The sequence below is a fragment of the Carcharhinus amblyrhynchos genome, chromosome 3 (assembly GCF_965287045.1).
Source record: "Carcharhinus amblyrhynchos chromosome 3, sCarAmb.v2.hapA, whole genome shotgun sequence".
Classification (NCBI taxonomy): Eukaryota; Metazoa; Chordata; class Chondrichthyes; order Carcharhiniformes; family Carcharhinidae; genus Carcharhinus; species Carcharhinus amblyrhynchos.
This window is the reverse complement of record NC_137326.1, coordinates 50,464,742-50,490,285: the sequence shown is the minus strand read 5'-3', so window position 1 is coordinate 50,490,285 and position 25,544 is coordinate 50,464,742. Positions and strand designations below refer to the sequence as shown.

The 25,544-nt window shown below is 40.9% G+C and overlaps 1 protein-coding gene across 7 annotated transcripts in view; it reads right to left on the bottom strand.

Moving 5' to 3' along the window:
- LOC145339411 (protein bassoon-like) overlaps positions 1–25,544 on the bottom strand; it is a 553,674-nt gene that overhangs the window by 280,186 nt on the left and 247,944 nt on the right. The gene's annotated exons all lie outside the window — the stretch shown is intronic.

Sequence of the window (25,544 nt, the reverse complement as noted above, 5' to 3'; positions counted from 1 at the left end):
CTCGAGTATCCAAATGATCCACGCCTAACACTATTTCTTATGATTCATGGTCTTATATTGTCACAAGGTCTATTCAGTAGCAGGTTGCTAATATCAGCCATCTCTTGATGCAATAACCTCAGCCCCATGAAGCACCGGTGCTCATATTCAGGAAGTTAATCCTCTGCTTAATAATCCTATTTGGGTCTATCACCTCATGTGAGCTTATCGCTGTACTCATCTCACTCTCTTGTGGAATTACAGGTTGGTGAAAAGGTTGTTGCTGCAGTTTTTCATGTATTTCATGTGATCCAGATTTAGTTATGTAAATACTGCACTGATGTTTACTAGATGGAAAGCCTGGACTAAACATGCAAAACTCAAAAGTAGTGGGAATCGCCTCCAAAATATTGGTGGGATACTCACAGAAGTATGCACTTCCTTAGGCAAGGAAACAGGTCTGAGGTCATAGTACTCATTGGATTTTTGCCCATTATTTGTTCAATCCATTGAATTGCCTTTCTATTCTTGCCAGGCTTTCATTAGCAAGTTCCAGGAAGTCGGGGAAACCTGGTCAGCCAGTTAAATTTTAGTATCAGCTAGTTCAACGGAGATTGAGATATTATATTTAAATTGACAACCTGTGTCCCAAATGGAATTTCTGGCTTATAGCTAAAACATGCTGCATTTATCAGCAGATTCGCGCCTCATTTCTAGCATGCTGTCAAGTTCATCCAATCTCTTCAAGGTCCCTGCTCTACAAGGTAGCAACACTATGGGAAGCGTTTAAATCTTTTGGGCCAGATCTTCTCTTATTTGGAACGATGATGTAATTAACATGTTGTTGGTGCATGTCAGGTCAGTGAGGAAGTCCTGACCCAGCCACATGCACTGTAATTACCTGGGAGATTTAAACTTCTGATGGGTTTACTTATGTTGCCTGGGAATTTCCATGAATGTCTTACACTGATCTCAGTGTTGTAGGTTTGGGCTAGAGACACACTAAAGTACTTAGCTGGATAATTATCCTAGGGTTGTTGCACTGTTTTATCTGTGCTGTAGGTCAATGATTAACATGCAACCTAACCCAATTTACCAACACCCAACTCCCCTCCTCCCCCCATCCCCCCCTCGCCGATCCCAATTAACCTCCCCAACAGCCCTGACTTGACCTGACTATTCACCCTCACAATCCAACCACTCATTCCCTGAATCAACTATCGATTCCACTGACTCCGGACCTGGTTAGCCACTCGCCCAAACCAAATGCCCACGCTCATGACCTGACTGTCCATCACTAACCCATCAGTCCTTGACATGACCAGCCACTGCCCCAACTCTAACTATCCATCCCTCATGACCCATCTAGCCACCCTCCACCCATTATTTGTTACCCATCCCTAATTTCCCTTGAACTGAGTGGTTTGTTAAGACATTTCAGAAGCCAGTTATGAGTTAATCTGTGGGTCTGGAGTCACATTGTGGGCCAGACTGCATAATGGTGGCAGATTTCCTCACTAAAGGGCATTAGTGAACCAGGTAGGTTTTTACAACAATCATGATAGTTGTCATGGTCACCATTACTGAAACTAACTTTACGATTTCAAATTTATTAATTGAATTTCAATTCCACCAGCAGCTGTGCGCCTGTGGATTAGGAGTTCAGTGACATTGCCAAGCTACCATTTTCCATTAACACAGGTTTCTATGCGGATCTTCGAATATGCTTCTGCAGAAAATGAGGTCTTCTTTTAAAAAAGAATGGGCATTTTGGCTCATCTCAAACGCTTTCATTGTCCACTTTGGTAGGAAGAATGGTAGGAAGGACTATTACTTACGGGGCGAAAAACTGCAGCAGGCGACGGTGCAGAGGGACGTCGGGGTCCTTGTGCATGAGTCGCAAAAACCCAGCTTGCAGGTGCAGCAGGTGGTCAGGAAGGCGAATGGGATGCTGGCCTTCATAGCGAGGGGGATTGAATATAAAAGTAGGGAGGTCTTGCTGCAGCTGTATACGGCATTGGTGAGGCCGCAGCTGGAGTACTGTGTGCAGTTTTGGGCGCCGCACCTGCGCAAAGATATTTTGGCCTTGGAGGGAGTGCAGAGGAGGTTTACTAGGCTGATACCGGAGTTGAGGGGGTTGAGCTATGAGGAGAGGCTGAATAAACTGGGCTTGTACTCGTTAGAGTTTAGAAGAATGAGGGGAGATTTCATTGAGACGTATAAGATGATGAATGGGATGGATAGGATAGAGGTGGAGAGACTCTTCCCGCTCAAAAAAGACAGTAGGACTAGGGGGCACAGCCTCAAGATAAAAGGGGGGCGGTTTAGAACGGAGTTGAGGAGGAACTTCTTCACTCAAAGGGTGGTGAATCTCTGGAATTCTCTGCCCGTTGAAGAGGTGGAGGCTGCCTCGCTAAATATTTTTAAGACGCGGGTTGATGGGTTTTTGATAAGAGAGGGGATTAAGGGTTATGGGGAGAGGGCGGGAAAGTGGAACTGAGCAGCGACAGATCAGCCATGATCTTACTGAATGGCGGGGCAGGCTCGAAGGGCTAGATGGCCTACTCCTGCTCCTATTTCTTATGTTCATTATTACTTTTATTTGTAAGATCAGAAGTCTAAACAATCCAACCAGATCATTATAGATCTGAAAACTGGTTCAGCAGATCTAGGTAACAGAAGTTGTCAGAGGTCTATACATCCCTTTAATGTAATCAAATGTACCAAAGCATTTCACAGGAGTGTTAGCCATCAAAATTTGATACTGAGCCTCAAGTGGAGTTATTAGGGCAAACGATCAAAAGTTGATGGTCTTTAAAATAATGCCATTGAGGCTAGAGAGGCAAGGAAATTCAGCAAGAAATTCTGGAAATTATAGCCTGGGTAGTTGAATGGCGCAGCAATTAAATCATAGGTATTTTAAGAGGTTATAAATACAAATCAGATTTGTATTTCTCACCAGGACAACTCCAACTCCTTTGAACCTCATTACCCCAGTCAGCTTGAATTTGTGGAAATGCAAAGCTTCCCTTAGCTGCCCTCCATTATTGCCCAAACTACCACTAAAAATAATCACAAGCAGCAAAATAGAATTTTGCATAGTATGGTGTAATGTGTATTTCTACTAGATTTTAAGAGACTTCATGATACAGATGAGAAAGTAGTAAATTGTTGGATATTCATATATGTTACCTGTTAGGGTAGAGCGACAGCTGATCTCATACTGTTAATATATGAGCCAAAACGTCAACCTACGTCCACTCCCTAATCTCCTTCCTGACAGACACATGCAGACAAGCACACAGTGAGGACATGTGGAGATTGTAGTTTGGCTTCATTCGTGTGTCTGGTAGCTGAAGTCAGGCGTACAAGCCAATAAAAAATTGAGAGCCAAGAGAATTGAAGGTATAACAGTTATCATTACCCAGTCTGTGACAAGTCTTAAAGTCTGCATCATTGACATGACACAAAGAATATAACCAACTCTATTATGGGAGACAAGGTGTTAAAAATGTTATTATTCCGCTAACTGAAATTAGCTTGTTCCTTAAACAGTTGGTTTTTAAGGTAGTGAAGTTTCAAAGATGAATTTAATCCTGATCACACCCTAGGAACAGGTAGACATCTATTCATATGACAGAACTCTATCGAGTAGATGCAGTTATGTTTTGAATGTTGAAGTATTCCTCTATTTTACCCACTCTAGTAAGCAAGTCTTGAAGCAGATGATTTCCTTCAATATTCTCACAGGATTAACAAAGTATGCTTGTTTAGAAAAACTTCTGAAGCTAGTGGAAATGTTTTCGAAGCCTGATTTGAATAGAGCTGTACTTGCAGCTGTAACATAGACGTGTTCAACATTATTCAACAGATTCATAGTTGAAGATGGCAAGGGAAAAATTCACAACTTCTACTGTCCCATTCTTTTTTTCCTCAAGATGCTACTGATTCATTAATATATACATCTGTTTGGTTGTGATTTATTGCTATTTAATTAAATAGTTATTTGTGCCAATCAGGTGTACAGATGGTAATGTAAAATAATGCCATTGAGGCTAGAGAGGCAAGGAAATTCAGCAAGAAATTCTGGAAATTATAGCCTGGGTAGTTGAATGGTATGATGTGTGAGCAATACCTTGCACCTAGCCCAACATTTTGCTGCTTTTCAGAAAGGAATGGTAAACCTACAAGGTGCACAGAATAAAGCTTTCAGAATTGGAAGATTGTGTGCATTTGACTGGATACTGATCTTTCAGTTTTGAATCCTGCATTTGAATCCAGCTCGAGGAAATGAATGGAAGTTTTCTTTCTCTGCTTGTTGCAATACTCAGAAATGAATGCAGGACAGCTTCAATTAAATTCCTCCTGGGCCTACAGCATTCAACTGTTAACAACTGTCAATCTCAATCCATGATGGATGGTTAATATGAAAAATTGAAATACCACACAAACACAGTATAGGGTGCTTGGCTGAGGTGATGTTAAGACACAAGGTTGAGTCAGAACAGAAGGAACTTGACATTGCAGCTAGCTGTACTACGTCCAAGCATGTTTATACTTACTACAAGAATGGGTGGTCTCATCAGGAAAAAAAAGCATAGCACTTTCAAAGTTCAAAAATACCCTGCAATATTTTCCTAACACTACTGTACTACAAATCCATCATGGATTGAGATTGACAATTGTTAACAGTTGAATGCTGTAGGCCCAGGAGGAATTTAATTGAAGCTGTCCTGCATTAATTTGAGTATTGCAACAAGCAGGGAAAGAAAACTTCAATTCATTTCCTTGAACTGGATTCAAATGCAGGATCCAAAGTTGAAAGATCAGTATCCAGTCAAGTGCACTTTGAAGTTTATGTGAAAGCTGACAGCAGGTCAAAGCCTACTGAAAATTGTGGAGTTCAATTGCAAAGTAGTTAGTCTGTTATAAATTCATTTTTCTTTAAAGTGTTTATAAATATGCTAGTTAAAGTCACTTCTGAAACTCCCATAACATCAAATCACAGAGCAGGCCTCTTGAATTTAAATTGACTTACAGCAACTCAGGCTCCATCTCCACAATATCATAAGTGTTCTGAATTTTACCTAAGTTGGATAACATCAGCACTTCAGAGCAGTGAAGGTTGAAGGGAAAGAGAATCAGATGACTTTTCTACTATTGTTTTTGAAATATGCTTGTGAATGTTGCAAGACAATAGGACTGAACTCAGTTGTAATGATTCACATGCTAGTTTAGCCTGCCAATATCTTCTGTGAAAAATAGTTCTCTGGGGAAGTGGCATGGTAATAAGCATGACTGTCATTACTAACACTCAAAGATTAATTTCATTCTACAACAGAAAAGTCAGTTTATATTCTAATAGACAATAATAAAGACCATTGTTGATATAGTCTGTTCCTCAAACTAGGCAGCACTACTGTTGCACCTTTTCCAGGTGCAACTACCTGAAAAAACATACAGAAAATTTTGTTGCAGTGGTTTTCATTAAAGATTGAAAGGGAAAAATGTTTATCCATTTTTCATAGGTATACCATCTGATTTTTTCAATATTTAAGTATTAAAGCCAGAAATAGGATCAACAAAAATAATCATAGAACCCTACAGTGCAGAAAGAGGCCCTTCGGCCCATCGAGTCTGCACCAAGCACAATCCCACCCAGGCCCTACCCCCATATCCCTACATATTATACCCACTAATCCCTCTAACCTCAGGGATGTTACAGTCTTTGCCTGTTTAATAATGAATTTTTTGTCTTCACAGGCATTTAAGTCCACCTTGTTGACCAGCAAGGGGCATGCATGCGGCAGGTTGTAGTGGGCTGCTCTTGGATGTTGCTTCGGGAGTTGCCTATTGCTTCATGTCGTTAGTGTGCTTAAACTGGACCATCTCGAGGGCAACATGACAGCTCAGAGACTATCTCTGTTGTTGTGCGGACACATGGATTTGGGCCTGTGTCTGTGGGAGTTTGCGCGTTCTCCCCGTGGTTGCGTGGGTTTCCTCCGGGTGCTCCGGTTTCCTCCCACATCCCAAAGATGCGCTTTTAGGCTGATTGATTGGGTAACAAATTGTCCCTATATTGGACCTCCCTGATCCTCGCACATTAGGCGTAGACTAAAATCATGAATAGGTCACTGAGACAATGGGACGGCGGCGCGGGCTCGTTGGGCCGAAGGGCCTGTTTCCCATGCTGTGTTGTTCTTTGTTCTAACCTACACATCCCTGGACACTAAGGAGCAATTTCTTAGCGTGGCCAGTCAACCTAACCCGCAAATCTTTGGACTGTGGGAGGAAACCGGAGCACCCGGAGGAAACCCACGCAGACACGAGGAGAATGTGCAAACTCCACGCAGACAGTGACCCGAGCCAGGAATCGAACCGAGGACCCTGGAGCTGTGAAGCAGCAGTGCTAACCACTGTGCTACGTGCCGCCCTTATAATGGGTAGAATTCTCCAGCCATGCTGATATAAAAGCTGAAAATTCTTCCCGACTAGGATTTCACATTGTTTACAACCCATTCTCTAAAATTCCAGTGGCGGGCGGGATGGGAGAATTCCGACCACATTTCCTCACTATCTTCTTCCCCTCTACTCCTGATGACAGAGGTTCACCCCGGTTTTTGTAACACTGAAGCCAGCAGCTCTTCACGAACCGTCCAACTATTCCTTGTTTATATCTGAGTTGAGATATCTTGGGACTGGAAACTATTAGACCATGAAGACAGGATACGGAGAACTGGAAAAAGAGGGAAATTTCAACTAAACCAACAAAATATCAATATACACAATAGTTTCCAGTAGAGGTTGCTTGGTAGTGGCACAGAACAGAAACCTTGGATGGACTTCTCCTATTTTGGCTGATATTACCAAGATGAATTATAACACCCCTACCTGAAATCGCTATAAAGGGTTATGAACAGGCGGAGGATTAATTTAAACAGTCTGCTTTCCCCTTTGTCTACCTGTCTATAAACAGAAAGATGTTTCTGATTTTCCCTTTGTAAGTGGTGGCCTCCAGAGTTCAGTTTCACATGGCGATATTACAGGATCTAGCAGCTTGAAGGAGGTCATGTGATATACTTCCTATTTCTTCTCCTGGGTTTTGGACAAAGGATGCATCAGGCTTGGAATCTTGAGGGTGTTTCCTAAAGCGATCAGGGTCCTCTTTGTCCTTATAGACATACCTTCTTAATTGGCCAGAGCCCCGCCTTTGAAATGCAAAAGATGTTGGTGCATTTTTTAGGAATTTGATTTTCTGCAGTCATGGGGTCATTAGCACATCTTTAAAGATAATGAGATCTGTGCAGGTTTTCTGAAGGCTAGAAATCTCCCTGATATGATTCATGGCGAGTCAGGCATGTCTATTTGTAAACTAAAATAATTTTATAAAGTAGCCAGGTGATACAGACATTCACTTTCCATCTTGTCTCCTGGATGGCACATTATAGACCAGCCCAAGAGACAAAATTAGAGCCTTGTTTATCTGTGTTCAGCAACACTGCAGGTATTATATTTGTCAAAATGCCTTTTAAAAATACAGACTGTCTTTTATTAATGGCCCCTCAGGAGCAACTCTCAAATACTGGAAATTTAAACTTAAAAATAAATAGTAAGACAAAGAGCTATGGAGGTCTCTTTTGTAAGTTAGCAATGAGGAATTTATTTTCACTGCTTATAGCTTCTGCCAGAGGCAAAAATAAGTATTCAATCCTAACACTGGATAACAAGCCACACTTCACTTCAGATGATGCCACCCTGCTACATTTCCATTTGTTGAAACATTTATAGAATATGGTAACCAAGGAGAATAAATATTTGACTGTTGTATCTCTGCAGCACACATGCTTAGTATAATGCATCTGGTAATAGGATTACAAGAAAGTTTTGTGTACTTAAGAACTTTTTCTCATTTTAAATTCTTACAAAAAAAGGAAAAATGATCAGGAAAGCATTTTGTTTAGAAGAATGTAAATCATGCCAGTTATTTTGTCACAAAGTAAATGCTACTGAATGAATTGTAGAATAATAGCTCAACATGTTTTGTGGCTGTCAGGAGTGGAAGAGAATCAGCATTATTATTTATTCTCTTTAGGAAGTTCTTCTGGGCCACGCATCATTCCCTGTTCAAAATACGAAATAATTACTAGTTTTGGCACTTATATCACCATACAATGGTTGGGCACTACAGGTATGTAAAGCTGGCAAGGGTTAGTTTTCTTCTCTGCCCTTTTCTGCAACCATGGTACTTCCAATATGTACCTCTGAACCCTGGGAAAGCTAAGCGTGGCGCATCGATATCTTGTGCAAACAGGATCTCTCTTCAGGCCTCTCCAGGATCTGATCAAAATGTGGGGACATTAAGTGGGCTGAGTAATTGGGATTCAAAAGCTGTGGTCCAATCAGAATTCTTCGCAACACTGCACTATCATCAAATCTAGTGAACCTCCAAGAGATGTGTTGTAAATGACACAAAAATTATTTTTCAGTCATCTTCCTTCAATCCAACAAAACTATGTGTGTCCATTTTATATTAAAAAAACACAATCTGAATAGGAAAGGAACAAAAAGTGTCTAATTTTTGTCAGCATTCATATTTCCAATGCTTAAAATTACAGTTCTTTAGGACACCAATTCATATGAAAATGACTTACAGTATAATATCCCTGACATCACCCTGTGCTAAAGGAAATAGCTAAGAACAAGATACAATCAAATTCCAGGCAGAAAATAACAACCTGCCACCAGCAATTTGCACATCAAATCATAGACTTTGTGCAGCTAATTAAGTAAACTTGCAGAAGATCCACCAGATCTGAACACTCTCAATTAAACTTAGTCTGAAGAATACTGGATTTTTTGCGTTTGCAATTAACAGTTGGCAGGGTGTTATTTCACAGACTGTTTAACAGCATCTCTGATCAGAACTGCTTCAAACATAATGGCACTTGGAAATTTGAATGCACACCAAGTTTTGCTTACCACTGTGTTGGAAATTGAAGTGGTTCAGTCTTCAATATTGTCCATTTTGTGATATATATCCAGGAGCTAAGAAGTCACATTAATTGAGTTTTTAGTTGCTTTGTGAAGACATTTATGATTTTATAGCAAACATGACATTTCAGTAGTGCCTAGATTGTGTATATGTAAGTCTGAGCTTTCTGCATATCAGCTTTCAGATGCATACCCCAAATGTCATGGAAATAGCAGCATAGCTGCTGGCAAATATATCTAGGTCACTAATTAGAAGTGAAATTTCCAATCAAATAATCACATTCTAGTCACAAACATGAACCTATAATATCCAAAACTTGCTAGTCAGGCTGCTGTTTATTTTTCCTGCTCTGGCAAGTTAATCTATACAGTAAGAAGTCTCACAACACCAAGTTAATCTATAAGCAGACAAGGAATGTCTCAAATGTCATCTATCCAGTGAAACGGTCTTAGAAGCATTATCTTTGCAAAAGGTCTGCCAAACCTTTAATTGCATGATAAATGACCTAGGATGCACCAATTGCACTGACTGTCAACCTTGATAACAGTAACCTCACCTCGGAAATAAATAATAGGCAATGAAATACTTCGGAGCAGTGTGAGGACATGATAAGTTATTATACAAATTAAAATGATTTCTTCTTAACCAAAGTCATGTAAACATTGTTCTTCCCAAATAAGAAAAAGATTCAGTCTGGCCTCCTATGAAACTCCACTCTTTCCAACACACCATTAGCTGGGCATTCAGACATCGAAGATCTGAACTCTGGAATTCCCTTTCAAACCTCATCGTCTTCATTAAGCCTCTTTTAAAACACTGCTCCAAAAGCTATCTCTTTGACCAAACTTTTAATCACCAGTTCTAATACTTTATTCTTTGACTCAGTCTCAATTTTGTTGGACAATATTTTCTGAAACGCACCGGGATGTGTTACTGTGTTAAAAGCACTAAAAATATTTTTGCAACTGAACTGTCTTGCTTGAGACTGCTGTTAAGTCATTCCCCAATTATACCAATCCCTAAAATACATTAATGAAACAGGCTGAACTTGCATGAAAAGAACATTTGGCTATGATTAAGTGTATTGACGTGCTGCGCTTGGTTGAAGTTATAGGTCACATTTTAGCTTCATTTGAAGCAATTTTTTAAAAGTGGCAGCTCGGCCTTTTGGCTAAGATGCAAATGAGATCAAGCCTTGGAAAAGGAGCTATACCTACTCCAATCAGTTTGGATCCTGGAAATCAAGCCCAAGACACGAGGTGAGAGCCCTGTTTTGTCAGCTTGGATCAGGAATGTCTCAACTTGTTGAGACTCTGAACTGGACTCGATTTGATTGAATTGGAATAAAAACAAAAAAAAACATCTGTCTGAAAATCAGTCACAAAGTGATCTTTCACTGTAGCAGATGGTTATTTATACTTTTGACTCCCTGATACTTGTTCGTCATCTCCTGTACCCAGCATTCTACTTTGTCATCTCCAAGCATTCTAATTTGTATATTACTGCTTAATAGAAACACAGAAAATAGAGCAGGGGTCAACTCTTCGAACCTGCTGCACCATTCATTATGACCCTGGCTGATTATCCAACTCAATAGCCTAATCCTGCCTTCTTCCCGTATCCTTTGATGACTTTTGCCCCAAGAACTATACCTAACTCCTTCATGAAAACATACAATGTTTTGGCCTTCACTGGTTTTCGTGGTAGCAAATGCCACAGGCTTATCACTGCCTGGGTAAAGAAATAGAACACAGAACATAGGACACTACAGCACAAACAGGCCCTTCAGCCCACAAGTTGCGCTGATCATATCCCTACCTACCAGGCCTACATATAACCCTTAATCCCATTAAATCTCATGTACTCATCCAGAAGTGTCTTAAAAGACCCCAACGAGTTCACCTCCACCACCATCGACGGCAGCCAATTCCACTCACTCACCACCCTCTGAGTGAAAAATTTACCCCCAACATCTCCTCTGTACCTATTCCCCAGCACCTTAAACCTGTGTCCTCTTGTAGTGACCATTTCAGCCCTGGGAAATAGCCTCCGAGAATCCACCCCATCTATACCTCTCAACATCTTATAAACCTCTATCAGGTCGCCTCTCATCCTTTGTCTCTCCAGGGAGAAAAGACCTAGCTCCCTCAACCTATCCTCATAAGGCATGCCACCCAATCCAGGCAACATCCTTGTAAATCTCCTCTGCACCCTTTCAATAGCTTCCACATCCTTTTTGTAGTGAGGCGACCAGAACTGCGCACCAGTACTCCAAGTGGGGTCTGACAAGGGTCTTATAAAGTTGCAGCATTATCTCCCAACTCCTAAACTCAATCCCTTGATTAATGAAGGCTAGTACACCATACATTTTCTTGACCACATCCTCCACCTGTGAGGCTGATTTAAGAGTCCTATGGACCCAGAATCCAAGGTCCTACTGTTCCTCTACACTGCTAAGAGTCCTACCCTTGATATTATACTCCTTCATCCCATTGGATCTGCCAAAATGGGCCACGACACATTTATCTATGTTGAAGTCCATCTGCCACTTCTCCACCCAGTCTTGCATCCTATCTATGTCTCGCTGCAACTTCCTGGCATCCCTCCAGACTATCCACAACACCACCAACCTTTGTGTCATCGCCAAACTTACCAACCCCTCCCTCCACTTCCTCATCCAGGTCATTTATGAAAATGACAAACAGCAAGGGTCCTAGAACAGATCCCTGAGGCACTCCATCAGTGACCGACCTCCATGCAGAAAAAGACCCATCCACAACCACTCTCTGCCTTCTGCAGGCAAGCCAGTTCTGGATCCACAAGGCAACAGCCCTCGGATCCCATGCCCTCTCACTTTCTTAAGAAGTCTTGCATGGGGGACCTTATCAAACGCCTTGCTCAAGTCCATATAAGTTACATTCACTGCTCTTCCTTCGTCAATGTGTTTAGTCACATTTTCAAAGAACTCAACCAGGCTAGTAAGGCACGGCCTGCCCTTGACAAAGCTGTGCTGACTACTTTTGATCATACTAAACCTCTCTAAATGTTCATAAACCCTGTCCCTCAGTATCCTCTCCATCAACTTACCAACCACTGAGGACAGATTCACCGGTCAGTAATTTCTTGGACTATCCCTGTTCCCTTTCTTGAAAACAGGAACCACATCCGCAATCCTCCAATCCTCTGGAACCTCTCCCGTTTCCATCGACGACGCAAAAATCATTGCCAGAGGCTCTGCAATCTCTTCCCTCACCTCCCACAGTAACCTGGGGTATATCCCATCCGGTCCCGGCGACTTATCTATCTTGATGCAATTTAAAAGTTCCAACACATCCTCTTTCTTAATATCCACATACTTAATCTTTTCAGTCCACCGCAAACCTACAGTACAACCACCCAAATCATTTTCCACCGTGAATACCAAGGCAAAGTATTCATTAAGCACCTCTGCCATTTCTATCGGTTCCGGACAGACCTTTCCCCCTTCACCTTTTATAGGTCCTATTCCTTCACATCTCATCCTTTTACTCTTCACATATTTGTAGAACGCCTTGGGGTTCTCCTTAATCTTACCCACCAAGTCCTTCTCATGACCCCTTCTGGCTCTCCTAATTTCCTTTTTAAGCTCCTTCCTACAACACATGTACTCCTCTAGATCCTTAACATCTCCTAGCTCTCTGAACCTTCTTTACGCCTTTTTTTCTTTCTGACTAGGTTCATCACAACCTTTGTGCACCATGGTTCCCGTGACCTACCAAAACCTCCCTGTCTCATTAGAATGTTGTCGTGCAGAGCTCCAGACAAACATTCCTCGAAAATCCGCCACCTTCCTTCAGTAATTTTCCCCAAGAACGCCTCCTTCCAATTTACTCGCCTCAAGTACAGCCTCTCCTCTCGTAGGCTTATCCACATACTGTGTCAGGAAACCCTCCTGAACACACCTAACAAACTCCTCCCCATCCACACCCCTTACCCTAGGGATATTCCAGTCGATGTCTCATCTGAGTCCTAAAAGGTTTACCCCATATCCATAAAATATGACCCCTGGTTCTGGGCTCCCCCACCATCAGGAACATCCTTCCTACATCTAGTCCTGTTAGAATTTTATAGGTTTCAATGAGATGACCGCTCCTATGGTGAACATAATGCTAACTGATTCAATTTCTCTTATGTCAATCCCACCATCCCAGAAATCAATTTGGTAAACCTTCTCTGCACTCCCTCTGTAAGCAAGAGCATCCTTCCTCAGATTAGACCACCAAATCTGCACACAATATTCCAGGTGTGGCCTCACCAAGGCCCTATATCACTGCAATACATCCCTGCTCCTGTACTCTCACTATGAAGGCCGAAATACCATCTTTACCACCTGCTTCATCTAAATATTTGTCTTCAGGAATCTGCAGGAACTGTTCCAAAGACTACAGAATTGTGAAAGATAACCACCAATGCATCCAACATGTATTTTGGATTATCAGGCCCCAGGGATATATTGGCCTTCAATCCCATTAGTTTCCCCAACACCATTTTTCTACTAATACTGATTTCCTTCAGTTGCTTCATGTGTTCCCCAACATTTCTGGTATGTTATTTGTGTCCTCCTTTGTAAATACAGAACAAAAGTGTGTACTTACTTAGTAAGCCATTTCTTTGTCCCACCATTATAAATTACCTGTTTCTGACAATGGGACCTACATTTGTCTTCACCAGTCCTTTTCTCTTCATATACCTATAGAAACTTTTACAGTCAGTTTTTACATTTCCTGCACATTTAGTCTAATACCCTCTTTTCCCTTTATTGATCAATCCCTTGGTCCTCCTTTGCTTAATTTTAAACTGCTCCCATTCCTCAGGTTTATTGTTTTTTTTCTGGTCAATTTGTACGTCTCATCCTTGGATCTGATACGATCTCTAATTTTCCTTATAAGCCATGGTTTGGCCAACTTTCCCATTTTACATTTGCGCCAGCTGGGAATAAATAATTGTTGCAATTCATCCATGCACTCTTTGAACATCTGCCATTACCCATCCACTGTCAGCCCTTTAAGTAATGTTTCCCAATCCGCCATAGTCATTTCATGTCTCATACCATTATAGTCACCTTTATTAAGATTCAGAACCCTCACCTCAGAATCAACTGTGTCGCTCTTCATCTTTGATGAAAAGTTGTGTCATATTATGTTGCTCATCCCCAAGGAGTCTCGCACAACTAGAGTGCCAATTATCCCTTTCCCATTAGGCAATACCCAGTCTAGGATGGCCTGTTCTCTAGTTGGCTCCTCAATGTAATGGTCCAGAAAACCACCCTCTATACACTCTACGGATACCTTTTCTACAGTATTGGGATTAACTTGATTTGCACAATGTAGATTGAAGTCGCCCTAATTATAGCTGTTCCTTTATCGTATGCACCTCTAATTTCCTGTTTATTCTCAACATCAACATTACAGTTTGGGGTCTACATACAATCTGTCACTAACATTTTTTTGCCCATTAGTGTTTCTCCGTTCTACCTACACAGATCCCATACTGTCTGAGCTAATATCTTTTCCTCACAATTGTGTAATTTCCTCTTTAACCAGCATTGCAACTCCACAGCCTTTTCCTCTTTGCCTATCATTTAAAAATACTAAACATCCACAGATGTTAATTTCCCATCCCTAGTCACCTGCAGCCATGTTTCTATAATCCTGACTATATTATACCAGTTTTCATCTGTTTGCAAGATTAATTCATCTAATTTGTTGCGAATACTCCATGTGTTAAAACACAAAGTCTTAAAGGCTTGTCCTTTCAACATTACTGGTCTGATTCCCATTAATTTTCACTGTGGGCCTGTTTGATTCTGGCTGTTGATTTCTCGACCCATAATTTTTCTTATTCCTCTTACTGTCTTTTACTCTTGTACTTGATTTCCCCTCTTCTGACTCATTGCATAGGATTCCATCCCTGTGAGAACATAGTTCAAACTCTCCAGGCCACTCTAGCAAAAACTCCCCCTAGCGCATCCTAGCCAGGTATAACCTGTCTAGTTTCTATTGGTTCCACCTCCCGCAGCACCAGTCCCAATGTCACAGGAATCTGAAACCCCCCTTTTCTCACCATCTCTTCAGCTATGTATTCATTTGCTACATCCTATTTCTATTCTGATTAGCACATGACACTGGTAGTGAATCTGAGATCACTACCACTGAGGTCCTACTTTTCAACTTACCTCCTATCTCACTATATTCTGCTTTTAGGACCTCATCCCCTTTTTAAAATCTATGTTGTTTGTACTAATGTGTACCACAATCACTGGTTGTTCACTCTCCCCCTTCAGAACGTCCTGTAATTGCTCCAAGACATCCTTGATCCTAGCCCAGGGAGGCAACATACTATCCTGGAGTCTCTCACTTGTGGCCACAGAAAAATCTATCCATTCCCCAAAGAATTAATTTTAGGAAACAGTAAACATGATCATTCATCATAGGAATATCTTTACTACACAACAAAAGACAAACTAAACATTAGAAGCAATATAGAATGCACTATGATTTGTGATAATGAAATGCTAAAGAGAAATAGTTGAGAAAACTTTAACTATTTTTCTGGGACAATCTCTGTTGATATCTACAAGAGATTTGTACGAGATGAATTATGACCATCGCAACAGTTCCTTGAAAGTTGTTGCAAAATCAGAGAGTTTTGCACTAAGTGCTGTCTCAGTCAGAAAAGTCATGAAATGCAATCTTCCCACACAAAGGCCAGATTCCTACACTTCCAGGTTTAAGAGCAATAGGTATGTCCTTCCAGTCTTTGAGTATTTTGCTGTTGGAAACTGCAAGTTCAGGATTGGTCCTCAAAGTAATTTTGTTCATGTACACCAAATGGATTCAAATTATCAGTAAACTTGCACAAATCCCAAGATGTCAAACATCATTAATACAGCCATGAACATAGCCAAATAATAATTCAACAGGATTTGTACAGACCGTCAAGGGTGCTGTCATTCTATGTCCTCTGAGCAGTGCATTTCAGACTTGCAATTAATTATAGGACTAGTACAATATTAGCAACTACTTAATTACTGTTTGCTGGCACCACAGTAAACAACACTTCCATTAATGCAACATTGCTGAGTTTGTTAATCTTCAACATTCTCAGTAAGATTTCTGCAGCTCTCAGTCTGAACATATCCCAATTGGATTCTCAACTAACTCAGAATTGTTCAAAAGAATTACACCAACTAACTGGAAGAAATACAAATGTGCAGGTCATCTGAATGTATTTGCCACATTCATCATGCAATAACCCTTCAAGAGATACCATTTGTACATTGCATTGAAAATGGATACCATCATAAAATGCCACGAGATGGTATAGTTTGTTGAGAAATAGAAACACTATTTCTCAACGAACTATAAAGTGAATGTAGCACAACTGGTAAATATTGCCAGGCAAGCCTGCACTCAGAATGTGAACAGCTTGGTTTCTGGAATATGGGAGCTAGAGTAAGAAATTTGCTGTCTGAGATAATGCAGCTGCAAAACGAAAAGCTCCCACCGAAGGAGCCTAAAATTCTAACTTGGAAATGTTGAGTGGATGGTGGAAGAACTTGATAGTCAATGTCATCCTTATAGCTAAGGAACGCAGATTTGTAAGCTGGATGATACCATTGGCATGAATTGATATTGGTATCAGTACATTACAGTGCTGCATATTTCCCTTTCCCTAAACAAGTCATTGTGGTGTTTATGCTTTTCTTCAAAAAAGCAAAATAGGTTTGAAGGCATTTTAATCATTTATTAAATCCTGACACTGCAGTGCAATTTGCATTACTTTTTCATGAGCAAACAGTTTACATGGGTTGACATTTAAAATGATGAATAAGAACAATTGTTGCATGTCACATAAATTAGTGTCATTATAGAGTGATGACTAAACAGAATTGCTGGAATATAAAAACATCCTACATCTTAAAACCACACAAAAATAACACGTTAACAGCTAAACACAACAATAGCAGATCGGCATCATATGGGGAAGCAGTGGTGTAGTGGCACTGTCACTGGACTAGCAATCCAGAGCTGCAGGGTAATGCTCCAGGGACTGAGGTTTGAATCCCACTAGAGCAGATGGCGAAATTTGAATTCATTAAAAATCTGGAACTAACAGTCTAATAATGACCATGAAATCATTGTTGACTACTGTAAAATCCCATTTGGTTCACTAATGTCCTTTACAAAATAAATTGACTGTCCTTACCTGGTCTGGCCTACACGTGACTCCAGGTTCTCAGCACTGTGAATGGCGAATGAATAAAAAAAGTGAATATGGGCAGAAGTGAATGGCATACCTTCAAATCTGCTCTTTAGAACATAAGAACATAAGAACATAAGAAATAGGAGCAGGAGTAGGCCATCTAGCCCTTCGAGCCTGCCCCGCCATTCAATAAGATCATGGCTGATCTGTTGTGGCTCAGTTCCACATTCCCGCCCTCTCCCCATAACCCTTAATCCCCTCGCTCATCAAAAACCCATCAACCCGCGTCTTAAAAATATTTAGCGAGGCAGCCTCCACCACCTCAACGGGCAGAGAATTCCAGAGATTCACCACCCTTTGAGTGAAGAAGTTCCTCCTCAACTTTATCTTGAGGCTGTGCCTTCTTTAGCACCAAAGAAATGCCTTCTTTAGCATCAAAGAAACATGTTAGTATAGGACTTTTTATTCCCCCAGTGCTCTTCTAATTTTCTCCCTTCCCATAATATCAATAGTAATTCAAGGAAACATACAGAATCCATGTGAAATTAATGAGTATTATAAAATGAAAGTAAAAATATAAGCTCAGAAGACAGCACTAAGCAAAAAGACAAGCTGTCAAAATATAATGCATGACATATCCAAGTCATACTTGCCTAACTCACCCACTGGCAGACAGTTCTGTACATATATTTCTAAGTATTTAAATCACAAACTTGACCAGTGAAACCAACTGCTTACGGTCTCAAAAGTATGCAGTTACTATACATTCAGTCTTTGAATGATGACATTGTGGAAGTTGCATCAAACTTATTTCTCCCTGTCACACAGGTTATTCGTGCCATTGCAAATACTCCATTTTTTACATTTTGCTCAATTTTTATTCCAGTTCTATATTAATCTTGTAAATCAACTATAAGGAAATATTAGCTGGATCTCAGTTCATTGAAGACAAAGCACGTTAAACTACTAACCAGAAGAGATGTACAAAAGACATCTCATTGCAGGTTGAACAGTTTGCTAGACTGTAAAGGGATTAGTCGTATAAACCCCTTTACATTTTGAGTCTTTGAAAACTCCAAGTTAAAAAAGTAGAACAGTAGTAGCATTGTAGATGTACAATTCCAACATAGATATTTGACAGTAATGCAAGGGTGAGACTGTTCATTACAAGATAAAAGGTAGGCTTCTTAACTCTCCATGTCAGTTAAATATTTAACATTACTGAACTTCTACATTCCAATGTTGACTTTAAGATCTTTCAAAATCACTTCCTTCAATAACTTTTAGACAGGTGCACTAAGGAGTTGGATTGTAAGCAATAGTTTGGTAGAGTTCTTGACAATGACGGTTTTTTAGTATAGTCCTTTTTCTCATATGATACTCATTCCAATACATACTAGGCCACAACATCCACTGAATGGCATTCACAGTCGGGGAGTAGGTGTTAGGAGTGCAAGGGGTGTTGGGGTGCAGAGGAGCTGATAGGACTGGACTGGCAGATAGGGTGATGGCATTGCGGAGGGTGACCGGATTGGGAAGGGTAATGGAAGGGAGAGTTTTTTTTGTCGAGGAGTGGGATTCGGGGCAGTCCTGAGTTTGAGAGCCGGGCAGCAGGAAGTGGGGCAGGAGTAGGTGGAAGTTGGGGGGGGGATGTCAGGGATGAGGGTCGGGTTGGTTGGGTGCATTGGGCTTATTGAGGGTTGGGTAGTTCGGAGGAGGGTGGTGATGTAGTGGGAGGAGAGAGGGGCAGGAAAGCAGGTATTTAGGGAATAGTAAAAAGATAGTTGGGGTGATTAGATTAGTTGTGGGGTGGGAGAGCAGGGACAGCAGTATAATTTCCCCCAGAATGATGCCAGAAGTTCAGAAATTACAGGCTAATACATTTTGGAGGATTTGTTTTTATAATATTTGTTCTGGAAATCTGCAAGTGATCCAGTGCATTTGTGGGTGTCTAGTGAAATAAGGACTGGTATTTGCTGCAGCATCCTTCTGGACTAAAAGCCTGCAAACACCCACAGTTAGAATTTATGCATTAGTAAAGGTCATTTAAGTGGAGTGTCAAAAGGCAACCATTTTGTAACTACCTTTATCAGTGGAAAGTGGGGCGGCGGCGGTGGTGGGGGGGGTGCAGGAACAGGTAGAGAGGCAAAGGAAATTGGCAAGAGAGGACATACACAGAAGAATAAAACATTAAGGCAACTCGAAGCAAGAAGCAGCCAGCAACAGGACAGGGGAAATTTAAGAAATGTCTCACAAAAATGAATTTTAAAAAATTAATTTAGAACATAGAACACTACAGCACAAACAGGCCCTTCGGCCCACGAGTTGCGCCGATCACATCAACACCTACCAATCCATAGACCTATCTATAACCCCCAATCCCATTAAATCCCATATACTCATCCAGGAGTCTTTTAAAAGACCCCAGCGAGTTCGCCTCCGCCACCACTAACAGCAGCCGATTCCATAAACAGATTTAAAACAGAAATGTTTATGTGTTGCTACATGAATAACGTAAAGAAAAAGATGCAATGTAGATTCAGTGGCATGTTACTGGGATGAGGAATCATAATCATGAAGAGTGACAGAAATTCATATTTTTTCATTAGAGCTGGAAAGGTTATGGAATGATCTGACAAAGATCTTTAAGTTTATGCAGCACTGTGAGGAAATAAATTATGTAGAAATGGGAAGATGGCAGAGATAGAAATTTAAGTTAATCACAAAAATAACCTAAATTGTAAATTAAATTTTAAGCTGAATAATATAGCTTTATTTTTAAAACTGGTAATCAGAAAGTTGAATATTGAACCGTTTGGGGAGCAAGGTAGATTGTAGGAAAAAGCTAGATGCACATAGGGAGGAAAAGCCCTGTTTAAACTTGATGGTTAAGACAGCTTGTTACTCTGTTTTAATCTTCTGAGATTCTATGTTCTATTGATGTGGTATAAATTAACTTTTAGACGAGATCAGAGAAACTGCTGCGCACTGCATGTGATTTCCAGCAAATGACTTTCAACAATTTGGTATGTACTAATAATTCTGGACTAGCTATTCCCACATAACACTTCTAAGGACCCATGTTTCAGAGCATAGTTTCAGCAAGCAGACAGAACTATCTTTTTAATGTGATTGCAAAGGCAAAAGTGTGAAATGTAATGACACACAATGGAAAATTCAAAAATCAAATTAATCAAAGTAACATTTTTAAGAAATGGCATCTTGGTTTACTGTTCCTTGTCATCATTCACCCCAATTAATGTTACCCCAATTCAAATGATTGCTAGAGAAATAAAAATAGCCTTCAGCATAGTTCAGCAGTGCAAATCAAGATAGAGTTATAGAGTTGGAGTTTTACAATATCAAAAAGAGGCCCTTTGGCCCATCATGTCTGCAACAGCCATCAAACACCTATTTTCTGATCCCATTTTTCAGCACTTGGACCAGCTGTATGTCCCTAAAATTAAAAGTGATGTGCCACTTGTAAATTTTGAAAGATGAAAGTTTTCAGTCTTTTAACTGAAGGTGCCCCAGGATTGTTTTTTTGAAGTCTTTATTGACAGTCTTACTCAGAGTAAGAAATAGAAGAAAGAAATAGAAATACCAGCAAGGTACTTTAAGACATCTCAAGCAAAATTACAGCTAAATTCGTCAGACTTGCATGCATGTCACATTTGTAACATTTTTCACAATTGCAAGATGCCCTAAAGCACTTTACAGCCAATGAAATGTTGCTGCTGTAATGGGATACATAGCAAGGTACCACAAACAGCAATGTGATAATGACCAGACAAACCATTTTTAGTGATGTTGGTTCTCTAGCAAACTTATGCTGTACTTAATGAGAAATGCTCAATGCATTGTGTGATTGAAGTAGACATGCTCCATTTTCCAATGTTAACAAGCCTAATTGTAAGGGGAATTTCTCAGGGTAGCCCCCGGAAAGTCTTGTATTTAGCCGAACGCAGTAAACACAAAGACTTGTGAAAGACAGTAGGCAGGAAAAGACGTTTTATTTAACCAACATGTATTCGAAGAGAGATGGTCAGAGAATTCTAGCCTCTCTTTGATGTTACATCACATGAACGCAACAATAATACATTTTTGAAGATTTGATCTTCCTGTCCCACCTGTCATTCAAACTGGATGATCCAGTTACATTAATATACTTCATTTACTTTGGCCATTAGCATTGTACTCTCTAGCAGAATTAGGAATTCATTGGTCAACCAAACCCATAGGACTCTTTTTCCCTGTTGCTTAGTATCATTATCTATGCAAATCTGGTAGATCCTAGGGTCACTCCTAACTTCTGAGGACAATAAGGGAGTTTTCTTCCCTGTCTGTTTTCCTTCCCCTTGATCAGTAGAGGCTATATTGCAACTACTCATTACAACTAGAAGCTGAATCCTTCCATTCATTTCAAAAACCTTGATACTACAGCTGCCTAGCTTGCCTCTAATAATAGGGTTTATTACACTACACTTCGTTGTTTCAAAAGAATGGAGTCTGTCTGCTTAAATCCATTTCTCATTATGCTAAGGGGTAAACTGCTTTCAATCATAGAATCCTACAGTGCAGAAGGAGACCATTTGACCCATCGAGTCTGCACCGACCACAATCCCACCCAGGCCCTATCCCCACAACCCCTTTCATTTGTCCTAGCTAGTCACCCTGACACTGAGGGGCAATTCAGCATTGCCAATCCACCCAACCTATACACCTCTGCACTGTGGGAGGAAACCAGGGCAACTGGAGGAAACCCATGGAGACACGGGGAGAATGTGCAAACTCCACACAAACAGTAATCCAAGCTGGGAATGGAACCCAGATCCCTGGTGCTGTGAGACAGCAGTGTCAACCACTGTGCCGTGCCAACTGCTTGTTGGCCAAAGCTCACAAGAAAAAACAAAAATACAGTTTAAATCTATAATACTTGTTCAAAAAAATGATTATATATGTGCTTATACAGACAATACTTTCACAACATAATATTGAAGCGCATTATGATAAATTCAATATATAAGGCACAATGTGGTCCCTAATCTACTTTATAAGAACATAAGAAATAGGAGCAGGAGTAGGCCATCTAGCCCTTCGAGCCTGCCCCGCCATTCAATAAGATCATGGCTGATCTGTCGTGGCTCAGTTCCACATTCCCGCCCTCTCCCCATAACTCTTAATCCCCTCGCTTATCAAAAACCCATCAAGCCGCGTCTTAAAAAGATTTAGCGAGGCAGCCTCTACCACTTCAACGGGCAGAGAATTCCAGAGATTCACCACCCTTTGAGTGAAGAAGTTCCTCCTCAATGTCTTAATTATCTTATATAAAGGGGTTCTCATTTCCCCCCGCTACACTACCTTTGAGCATAAAAACCTTAGACAGAAGAAAATATTTGCAGTGTAGTATAACTTGTTTAGTATAACATGTTGCCCAATATTACCTGAGCAGTTCCCAATCTTCATGTGTTTGCCTTTCAACTTTATGAACTGGTTAAGTTCATTATTTGTGAAATTTTGAGCCCTTTTGCAAAAAGACAGTTTTTGGTAGGCAAGGGGATTAAGGGTTATGGGGAGAAAGCAGGAAAGTGGAACTGAGCCACTTCAGATCAGCCATGATCTTATTGAATGGTGGGGCAGGCTCGAAGGGCTAGATGGCCTACTCCTGCTCCTATTTCTTATGTTCAATTGAGATTTCAAGTTTATAAATTAGATACACAAATAACTCATGGTGTTCTCCACTAAGAATCATCAGAGATCTAAACTGCAATTTAAATACAAATATACCTCAAATTCAAACAGGAAGAATCAACCATTTGTGTAAAACTACAGCATGCAGATTAAAGAACAAAGAAAATTACAGCACAAGAACAGGCCCTTCGGCTGTCCAAGCCTGTGCCGACTGTGCCCCTGTACACCCAGATCCCTTTGCCTATCAATACTCTTAAGGGTTCTGCCATTTACTGTATATTTCCTATCTGAATTAGACCTTCCAAAATCCATAAAGCAGAGCATTTTCTTTATCGATAGACTTGTTAAGGAAAAAGGATTAGAGGGTGCTTTAGGTGAAATGAATCTGTGCCACTCATGATAAACTAGAGGGCAGTTTGGGAAGGGTGGGGTTAGTGAGAAAGGAAGTTAGGGGAGGACAGCAGTTAGGGGAGAAAGGAAGTTAGGGGAAGACTAGGCAAATAAAGGCAAACTAATATGGATGTTGGAAATCAGAAGTATTTGCTTTGGATCTCACTGGAGCATTGCAGCTGGCTGAGGACAAACATATGGGCATAAGAACAGATTGGTGAGTTGAAATAGCAAGCGACTGGAAGTTGGGGGTCCTGCTTGCAAACAGAGTGAAGGTATTCCACAAAATGGTCACCCAGTTTCCTTTTAGTCTCCCCAGTGTAGGGGATACCACATTTGGAATAGGGAATACTGTAGACCAAATTGAAGGAGATGTAAGTGAAATATTGTATCACCTAGAGAAGTGTTTACTCTTTTGAAGAGTGAGGATGGAAGAGGTAAAGGGGCAGGTATGCCATGGGAAGGGGGAATGAAGAGTTGGGGATGATGGAGGAATGGATCAGAGTCATGGAAGGAATGGTCCTTGCAGAATGCTGAAGGTAGGAGGAGGGAGGTGTGAAGGGAAGTGGTGGCATTATGCTGGAGTTGGCAAAGATGGCACAGGATGATCCTTTGAACATGGAGGCGGGTGGGGTGAAAAGTGAGGACAATAGGGACTTTGTCACGGCTCTGGGAAGTGGGCGAAGAGGTGAGGGAGATGGATCTGACATGGTGTAGTGCCATGTTAATCACAGTGAGGTGGGGAATCCTCAGTTGAAGAAAAAATGCAGACATGTCTGAACTGCTGTTTTTGATGGCAGCATCATTGAAATAGATGAAGCAAAGATGGAAAAACTGGGAGAATGCCTTATGAGAAGGCTTGTATAACTGGGGCTTATGTGGGTACCCATAGCCACACCTTTTATTTGCAGGAGGTGAGTCAAGTTAAAGAAGAAATTGCTGAGTGAGACAGGAAGTTTAGCTAGGCAGTGTAGAGTAGTGGTGGATGGGGTTTGTTTGGGCCTCTGCTTGAGGAGGAAGCAGAGAAACCAGAGCCTCTCCTGATGGGGGATGGAAGTGCGGAGGATTGGATGTCCCTAGTGAGGAGGCGGTGGTGGTTTGGGCCAGGAAACCATTGGTGTGACACTGGGCATTGGAAGAATCACAAATGTAGGTTAAGGTAGGACTGGACAAGGGGAGTGAGAAAGGAGTCAGGGAGGAAGAAATTATTTCAGTGGGGTAGAAACAAGGTATCACAACGTGCTTACTTGTGAAGTCCTGTTTGTGGATTTGTGAAAACAGTTGTAAGCAGACTGTGTGGGGTTGGAAGACTATAAGATTGCAAGCTGTGGAGGTCAATGCTCATCCTGGAAACAATGGCTTGGATGTTCAGGTGATTATGTTGTGATCCAAGGAAGGTAGGAGGAAACGTCAGAGTTGGGCACTCAGCCTCTGCTACGCTATCCCTCTTCAGTTCAATAGAAATGTCATATGAACTTGAAACGTGAAATCTTTTTCTCTCCACAGATGCTGCAAGACGTGCTGAGTTTATCCAGCATTTTCTGTTTTTATAATAGACTTGGCATTTCATCCTAATACTGTTTGAATTGCTTTGTTAGATCCCAAATTATGTATATTCAATATGTAGGTTTAGCAGCTTTTATTAAGCCATAACGAGACAGAGAAAGAGGCTAGCGGTATGACTCATACTCAGTTGGCATATTGGGTACACCTATTTTGATGCAGATTACATTTATCCATGCTGGAGTTTCAAGTTTGATGCTGAAGATATAGTTGACTCTGTTATTGCTGATATAAAATTCAAGAATAATATCTTGCACCAAAACTGGAAACCAAGAGAATACTTTCACAGTAACTCCACTACTCCTCTTGACCCATACTTATTTATTATTAGTATCACAAATAGGCTTACGTTACCACTGCAATGAAATTACTGTGAAAATCCCCTAGTCACCACACTCCATGCCTGCTCAGGTACACTGAGAAAGAACTTAGCATGGCCGATTTACCTAACCAGCACATCTTTCAGACAGTGAGGAAGAAACCAGACAGTCGGAGAAAATCCAGGCAGATATGAAGAGAATGTGCAGACTCCGCATAGACCGTGACCCAAGCAGGGAATCGAACCAGGTCCTTGGCGCTGTGAGGCAGTAGTGCTAGCCACTGGGCCACCCCATATGAAGTGCTTAAAGGCACTTCATTTATAGATACAACCCTACCCACCTCCTTTCAGCTCCTGGCTTTCCTG